General features: G+C 42.9%; 1 protein-coding gene across 12 annotated transcripts in view; it reads left to right on the top strand.

Annotated features, from left to right (window-relative positions):
• The first annotated feature begins 4,360 nt into the window (after positions 1–4,360).
• Slc25a53 (solute carrier family 25 member 53) overlaps positions 4,361–8,563 on the top strand; it is a 98,065-nt gene continuing 93,862 nt past the window's right edge. For 6 of the 12 annotated variants that reach the window (XM_036175012.1, XM_036175010.1, XM_036175007.1 and 3 more), the window contains exon 1: positions 4,376–4,835. The gene's annotated coding sequence lies outside the window, so the exon portion shown is untranslated. Of the gene's footprint in view, positions 4,861–8,563 lie in introns of all 12 variants that reach the window. The other 6 variants (XR_004943702.1, XR_004943704.1, XM_036175011.1 and 3 more) reach the window with 6 other exon arrangements.

The following is an 8,563-nucleotide window of genomic DNA, read 5'->3' as shown; positions in this document are numbered from 1 at the left end:
ACATATGCAGTTTTAGGCCAGCCTGGTCTATGTGACAACTTTGCTCAAAACAAAACAATGATATAATGATATGATGTTAGGGATTTGAACTCGGGACCTGCATATGCTGTAGTATCCTTCTACCATAGAATGAAACTCCTAGCCTTGGCTTTTATCATATTTAAAAAAAAAAAAAAAGTTTTGAGACAGTTTTGATAATTAAGTTGCATTGACTGGCCTTAAATTCTGTATTTATTCTTTTGTTTTGTTTTTCGAGACAGGGTTTGTCTGTGTAGCTTTTCACCTTTCCTGGAACTCCCTCTGTAGACCAGACTGGACTCAAACTCACAGAGATCCACCTGGCTCTGCCTCCTGAGTGCTGGGATTAAAGGCATGTGCCACCAACACCCGGCTAATGAATTGGTTATTCTTAAGGCAAAGAATACCTTAAGGTATCTAAGGGTACCTTAAACCCTTACCATCAAGCAGACATTGGACACAGGTGCACAGGGTAGGAATGTGGTATGAGTCTTATAGGCAGGGAAGCTCTTCTACAGAATGAAATTCTCCAGATAAAGGAGCAACTAGTAGTTGCTAGTAGTTTTATCTAAACTGGTTATCAGCAGGGTATGTTCCCTACAATGTGGAATAGTCATACACATTACAACACAGGGACAGTCCTTAAGAATCATACCTAAAACATACAACAGAATGCACTGGTGAACATGAATACATGCATTATATATGAGTTTGTTTCAAAAGGTACATCATGAGTACAAGTAGAGATACTTTAATGCATTTCCTTTTCTAACATACCATTTAGGCACATCTTCTTTGCTCACCTTCTAAGCAGGGGCACCTGGTACTGCACTCTGTGATCATGGCAAGTTGTCCAGAAGTAAAATAACTGGGTTGGTTAGGGAAATTAAAGGTAGTTAAAAAGTCTGGAGTAGGATTCTGGGATTGAAGGTAAACAGTACTCACCAGTCTCCTCACTTTCTATGCATCTTCTGGCCTGAGAGACATCTTCCTCTGTTTGTCTTCCCACTGCCAACACATTGCGTTTGAAACAGGATTTTTCCTCCTCTTTCTTGGGTTCCATAACTGGACTTATACTGAACTGACCTTTGCAACTTGACAATAGCTAGAAATAAGGAGAAAGCTGTGAGAAAAGGCCTTCCATGCTATTCGTGTGCCTTATCTTCATAAAATTTGCCACTTTTGCGCAGAGCACCACAGCTTGCTATGTGTGATATTGTTGGATGCTGCAGCATTTATCTGCAGCATGCGTGTGTGTGTGTGTGTGTGTGTGTGTGTGTGTGTGTGTGTGTAGGCAAACCGGCCCTGAAATGCCAAGAGGGGTTGAAAATCAGGAACTATAAAAGTATTACAAGGACGGGTATTGGTGAAATTATTTAGGCCACTCCACGTAGTTAAAAGGAGGCTTATTTTGTGGGGTAACTTACAAGTGAAGGGATAGGCAACAGGGTCTGGGAAAGGTATGGCGCAGTCTGGTGGTGTTCTCTGGAGAACTCTGCTCAGTCTACCTCCAGTGTCCAGGTCCAGAAACCAAGAGAGCCTGAGTGCATCTGGATCTCAGAGTCTTCAGTGTCCTCTCTCAGCCTGGCCTTGTAGGCATGACCATTACCGAAGCCTCAATGGGGGTTGGAACTTCCAGATCAAAGCTGGAATGGCTACCCACTATAGATGGGGACAAGGTAGTATATGTCAGTTACCTTCAATACATGGGGATTTATCGTCTCCCTTCATGTGCCATAATTACCAGCCCTTCACTAAGGAGAACTGGACTGCCTGAGGAATTTGGGAATGAGAGTGAGTGGGAGTAAAGAGATAAGGGAATCCTGGGAACTGGGAACTCTGGCAAAACTAATTGAATCTTTTTGTTTTAATCCTGGAAAAACAGGATTTTTCAGGAATGAGCCAACAATATATGAATCGACTTATACTATAGAAATGACTACTGCGTTGGCTGGAGACCGGCAAGTTTATTATACTGCTAACTAAGCATGGTGGTCTATGCTATGTGGTCTACCAAGAATAATGTGAGGTGAGGATCTTGTACTTTTATCCCCAATAGCCTGAGGTAAAATAGGCAGTATTGAGGGTTGTGTGGGCTAAAGGAAGTTGGTAGGTGAGCTATTAGTGAACATTGTTATTTTACTCCTACCCTAGGTGACTGACTGCTTTCATGAGATAATTGGTTATTTATTGGTGGCTATCCTTGTGTTCAAAAGAGAACCCAAGTGCCTACTAATACAATTTGTGTGCGTGTGTGTGTGTGTGTGTGTGTGTGTGTATGTGTGTGTGTGCAATTTAAGAGACTTTATAGCCCTTTTTCTTTTTTCTTTGGTTTTTTGAGACAGGGTTTCTGTGTATAGCTTTGATGCCTTTCCTGGAACTCACTCTGTAGCCCAGGCTGGCCTCAAACTCAGAGATCCGCCTGGTTCTGCTTCCTGAGTGCTGGGATTAAAGGCATGTGCCACCACTGTCTGGTTGGCTCTTTTTCTTGATGACATTTGAGAAATACAATGGTATACCTGAAATTTTCTTTTAATGTGCCCCCTCTCCACGTGCTCCACCTTATTCCCTTAAGACAGGGTGGTCCCTCATAGCCTGGATGTTGAGGTAACGGATTTACCAGATTTTTACCTGAGAGCTGGGGATTTGAACTCAGGTCCTCATGCTTTCTTGCAGCAAGTTCTCTTAGTTATTGATCCATCTCCCCAGCCACACCTGAGTTTATTTGCACTAAAGCACCAGCTCCAGTTATTCTTGATTAGCGACAATTGGCCGAACATTCACTTCGCTGCTAGCTGACTGAAATGAATTTTCTTTTTTTTTTTCTTTTTAGTTATTTTTTAAATTTTTTATTATATTTGTGTTTTAATTTTACATATCAGCCATTAGTTCCCCTGTGAAATTTCAAACTTGCTATTTCAAAAATCAACGGGATTAGATTGAATGTAACTTAATGGGAGAACACTAGCCTACTATGCCTGAAGCCATGGAATCAATTTCCATCAGGGAAAAAGAAACAGACAAAATTCCCCACAAAACAAGTTCAAAAAGAGAGCAATGGACAGCATAGTTAAACTACCACCAAAGCGTTTTGTGAGGTTTAAGCAACAATGGTTTTTGCACTGCCATGTGGTCTGCTCCATAGCTCCTCCAATAGCCATTATTATCCTTATTATTTATGGGCAACCTGAGATAGGCGAGACTGTAATTCCACCGATTTCAAGAATTATAATGGTCGGGTTCTGGAGAGATAGCTCATCAGTTAAGTGTAGTGGGTAGCCATTCCAGCCTTGGCCTGGAAGTTCCAACCCCTCACTGGGGCTTCGGTAACGGTCACGCCTACAAGGCGGGGCTGAGAGAGGACCCTGAAGACTCGAGATCCGGCTGCAGCGGGCTCTCTTGGTTTCTGGACCTGGACGCTGGAGGTAGACTGAGCAGAGTTCTCCAGAGAACCCTGCCGGACTGCGCCATACCTTTCCCAGACCCTGTTACCTACCCCTTCACTTGTAAGTTGCCCCACAAAATAAACCTCCCTTTAACTACATGGAGTGGCCTTAATAATTTCACCAATATCTGGCGCTCTTTCAGCGGACCAAGGATTGGTTCGCAGCACCCACGTGGTGGCTCACAGTCCTCTATAACTCCAATTCCAGGGGATTCAGCCCCTTCTTCTGTCCTCTGTGGGCAACACGTACACAGATATAAATGCAAGCAAGAGACCTATACATGTAAAATAATTTTAAAAGCTAAAAATAATTTTTAAATATATATACTTTGATATACTACTGCTTAACTTTGTGCTACAAAATATTTCTCAGTAGGTATTGCTAGTATAGTCATTCTACAGAAGAGCAAGCCAACTGAACACTTTATTTGCCTAAGACACCATGGTTGATAGTAGGTGAGTGGAGATTTCAATCCAGAAACTGCGGTTCAAAAAGTTCCTATGGGCTAGGGAGATGGCTAGGCAGGTGAGAACCTGCTTGGCACACTTGTCCCCCCCCCCCCCCCCCGCCCCACTGCACTTATGGCGTGCAGTTGAAGTTACATACGAACGAGTTACAAGTTCAAGGTGAACACATCAGAAATGGCACACCGAGGGCCAGAGTTGGTCCAGCAGCTTATATGGGGCACTATGAACTATCATAAGAAAATGAATTTCAACTTCAAAATGACTGATAACCTTGTGAATCAACCTCGAACAAATGAGAAAGGGGCAGGCCAGTCATTTTATATACTTTGGCATAAAAGATGCTCGGCTGCAACAGTGAGCTGGCCCGCCAACGCCTCGCAAATCTAACTGGAAGTTGGAGCCGGCTAGGGATGCCCACGGAAGGCTCGGCCGGATGGGGTCCTGGGTGGTACCGGAAGGATGGTGCGAGCTTATCAGAGGCTGTGACCTTCCCAGAGGCCTTTGGAACCCAGTCCAGCGAGGCTACTGCCCCTGCCGCTGCCTCCGCCTCTGGAGGCCGCAGGGGAAAGGACAAGACCGGATGTCTCGGCACGTCTTTCTGGTTCAAGGCTAGAAACGTACAGCCATAAGAGGCTCAAAGGGAGGGGAACTGAAGTGAGAGGGGGAATAAGGGACAGAAGGAATTCGCGGCGACTGTTGATGACGCCACATCGGCGTGTATAGCTGTTTCCGGTGTGTTGATCTCAGCGGGAGAGGGGGTCTTTTGTTTTCTTTTTCTTTTTTTCTTTCTTCTTTTCTTTTTTTTCCCCCAAGGCTGTTTGCAGTTAGCGCCCAGCGAGATGCAAAGATGGACTCTGAAATATAAAGCGAAGGAAAAATCTCGGGAAGGAAGTGTTGCTGGCCGGTACTCACACACCTATGTCGCGTTTGTATGAAATGATCTGGGCTCTTGGTTTTAGATTCATTCAGCCTCGGGTGGAATAGTTGTTTTGTGGTACAAATTATCGAATGCTGCTCTTGGTGTGTTCTGTAGCTTCCCTATCGTCTGTGAGCAGGGGGGAAAGTTAGGCTTTATTTTCGCAGTTTACATTCTGAAGTTGTTATTTGCTTTTGAATTGGAGCAGTTATAGCACACAGAGTTAGGGACCTGGAGACTGCCCTGGGAAGGACCGGCAGAGTGCTCTCTGGACCGCTGTCAAATCCTTTGGACAGAAAAATAAAGCAAAACTTTCCTTGGGGCATTTTTTCCCTCGGGGCTTTTAGCACCGGGTGCAGCTGTTTGGCTGGGGGTGGGTGGGTGGGGGGCAGATGGGGAGTGGAGGAGGTCAAGTAATACCTAAGGTCCAAACCAAGAGGTTTATTGCTGGTGAGAGAATTTGCAGCACTCTGGGCATTTGAAATTCTTCTGTGCTAGCTGTTTGTTTAGTAAGCCAAGTCAGTAACAGCATGAAATCTTGGGCTCATCAAAACCTTAAGCAAACTTTTCATGCTTCAGAACTGTCCAGCCTGCCGCTTTGTTAATGAGAGAGCAATAGTGTAGCAGGTAATCCAAGTTAAATTTCTCTGAGCATCCTATTTCTCAGGGAGACTTGTTAAAAACATAGACTGATGGGTGTACTAATAGAGCTGTTTCATCAGCTTTTGTGGGATGTTTTCCAGAATTTAAGTTTCTAACGAAACTTAATAGGACCACAGTTGGAAAACAGTTGAGCTACCATTCCTATCCAACCTGTGTCTCACATGTGTATCAGCATAGCTATGAATATGGCCCAACACATTTCTAGACCATAACTTCATGCCACAGTGCCAAACATTTGAACACAGCCTGGAACAGAGCTGACATGTAAACTTGAAAGTGTTACTGGAGTTACCAAATAGTGTTCCTGCTGACGTGGGTCAGAATGCTCCCTCATAGTAACAAGAAAACATTATTTATTCTTTTATTAAAACTTAGGCAAGACCTTCTAAGTCTGTCTCTGCCTTACCCAAAGCAATGTTACAAATTATAGGAAAAAAATGAAGCACATATCAGGAAATGTGTGTCTATAGTTTGAGCTATGGTCTCAGGTTACAAGAACTGGCAACTAGGTCTTCCTCCACGTACCAAATACCAGGTACCAGGACCTTTGGGTTGATCCATTACCACTACCCAAATGATATTTCTTGTGGGGATCATAATTCCTGGGAACTCATACTAGTGGGGAACTCCAGGAAGCCTAGAACACTCCCACATGAATTTTGTTTATATGTGACATGGAAAAGTTTTTGTGTGTATGTGCACAAATACTGATGCCCGTGTGTGCCAAAGGTCAACCCTGTGTCCTTCCTTAGGCACCATCCACCTTATTTTTGTTTTTGTTTGTTTGAGACAAGGTCTTACTGTGTTCCTCTGTCTGGTGTGCCCCACCACACCCAGGTTCACTTGGTTTTTTGAGACAGGGTCTCCTACAGGCCTGGGATTCATCAGTTATGCTGCGCTGGCATTTGCTTTTCTCTGCCCAATAGTGGCAGGACCACTACACTACATTTTTAGGTGAATTCTGGAGATTGAATTCAGGTCTTCATGCCAGCATGACAGGCACTTTACCGAGTGAGCCATCTCCCAAGCATAATAGAAACAGTTTATCATCAGTAGAGCCTAGTCTGGTATGCCTGTAATTTTAACACGGGAAGCAGAGAAAGGAAGATCACAGTTTAAAGGCAAACCTGCCCTATATAAGGAGACCTTGTCTGGAAAAAACAAAGAAACCAACTGTTTATAATTAGCACTGATGTAGTGATATTCTTGCAGCATAAGCCCACCAGAGACCACCACACAGACACTCTAAAAGGTGAAAAGAAAGTGTTTATTGCCAGCTGGCAGCTGCACGGGGAACTTGCTCAAATCATGCAGCCCTGAGCATTATAACCCTTTGGATTTTATGCACAAAAAACACATCCTGGTTATCACACTTCAGTTAGCAAGAAGCAGAACTCCAGAAGTCAGAAAGCAAGGTTCACAAGGGACCTTAACTACAGACTAGGTCTTGGATGTACTAGATCTTTGTTCCCATTTTGGCAGATGATGGGACCTACTTGATGGGTGACTCTAAAATGGTGTCAGTTGTGCTAAGGTCTCTTAGAAGTCTATTAAGGTTTTTAAGTCATTTTTAAATTGAGTTTTTTTTTCTCCTGCTTTATATAGAATTCCTTATAGATACTGATATCAAACCTCTTAGTTATCTTTCAGTTTTATTACCATATGGATGTTGTCTCTATACTCTAGAGTGGTTATAACCCTGTTTATCTATGGTTGCTTTTATTGCTTTTGGGTTCAAATCTAAAAATCTTTGTAGACAATGTCATTCCATTTTTTTCCTACTTGTCTAGTTGTTTTACAGTTAGAGGTCTCTATATTTGGCATTAACAAACCCAATGGCTTTGTGTTGTCAAAACTATCAGCTGAGCATGTAGCATTTAGACCTGTAATCCCATCACTTGGGACTATGAGGCAGAGAGGTGACTGTGGGTTTGAGGGCAAGCAGGGATGCATGTTGACTTCCTACCAAAAAATAAAACATAAAACCGAAAGTACAACATAATGGAACAGTGGAGATTCTATACCAGGAACTAAGTTTATAAAATGTTATAAAATGTCTCTGCTGCTTAGGTATATGATGGAAGTTAAAGAGGTACAGCTTTAGGGTTAACACATTGAACATAGTGCATTGAAAGCAAGGGTTGATTCAGCTGCTAAAATGGGTCACAATATACTGCTCACTGAAGAGGGAAATGAATTCCCACTTCGGAATAAATGATAAGAGTGTACCTCAAACATAGATTTGAGGAAATGTTAACAAATGAGAAAAGGGTAGGCCAGGTAGTTTATATGTTTTAGCATAAAAAAATGCCTGGGTGTAAGTACCTGTTGGCCCTCCCAGGAACTCCATGGGGTCAAACCAGTGATAAAGTCTCATGAGGAAGCATATTGCTATTTCTGGTGTGTTGATAAGATTGGAGCATCTTTTGGTTATTATGGTGAGCAGCTGGTGGGATCTAAGGGAGGGCAGCAGTGGACAGACTAAGGGAAGATAAGATCAGTAAGAAAGTTACTGCCAGTCAGGACACACATATCTGTGTTGTGTCTGGACAGAATGAGTTGAATGCCTTGGTTTCCAATTCCGATGCTGGTAAGCAGGTTGATTTGTGTTAAGTATCAAGTGCCAGACTCTGCTTTTGTGAGTACTGCCTTTGAAGCTCTGAATGAGCAAAAGAAGTAACACTTTATTTTTGCCCTTTGCAGCCTGCCAGTTGTCATCTGCTTTGAAGCACAGACACTTATAAAAATAATGGTCTGGAGGCTGATCCATATTGTATCAGGAAAACTTATCCAGAATCACAGACTGTAGGAGTCTGAGACAGGAACTTTGATGTTAAAACTTTGATGCATAAACATACTTTAGAAATAAAGTACAGTAAAACTTTCTTTCAGGCATGTTTCTGATAAATTTAGGTTCCTGTGCACCAACTTGGACTGACAGGCTGTAACTTTTGTCCCAACACAGCTTAATCCTGTTCGGACCACTTGCCCATGCAATAGCGGGACACCTACAAAAGGATCTATCTTATTTGATGATAGATAGGGTTTCCCAC

Source organism: Onychomys torridus, chromosome X (assembly GCF_903995425.1).
Source record: "Onychomys torridus chromosome X, mOncTor1.1, whole genome shotgun sequence".
NCBI classification, from domain to species: Eukaryota; Metazoa; Chordata; class Mammalia; order Rodentia; family Cricetidae; genus Onychomys; species Onychomys torridus.
This window is presented reverse-complemented; position numbering and strand designations above follow the sequence as displayed.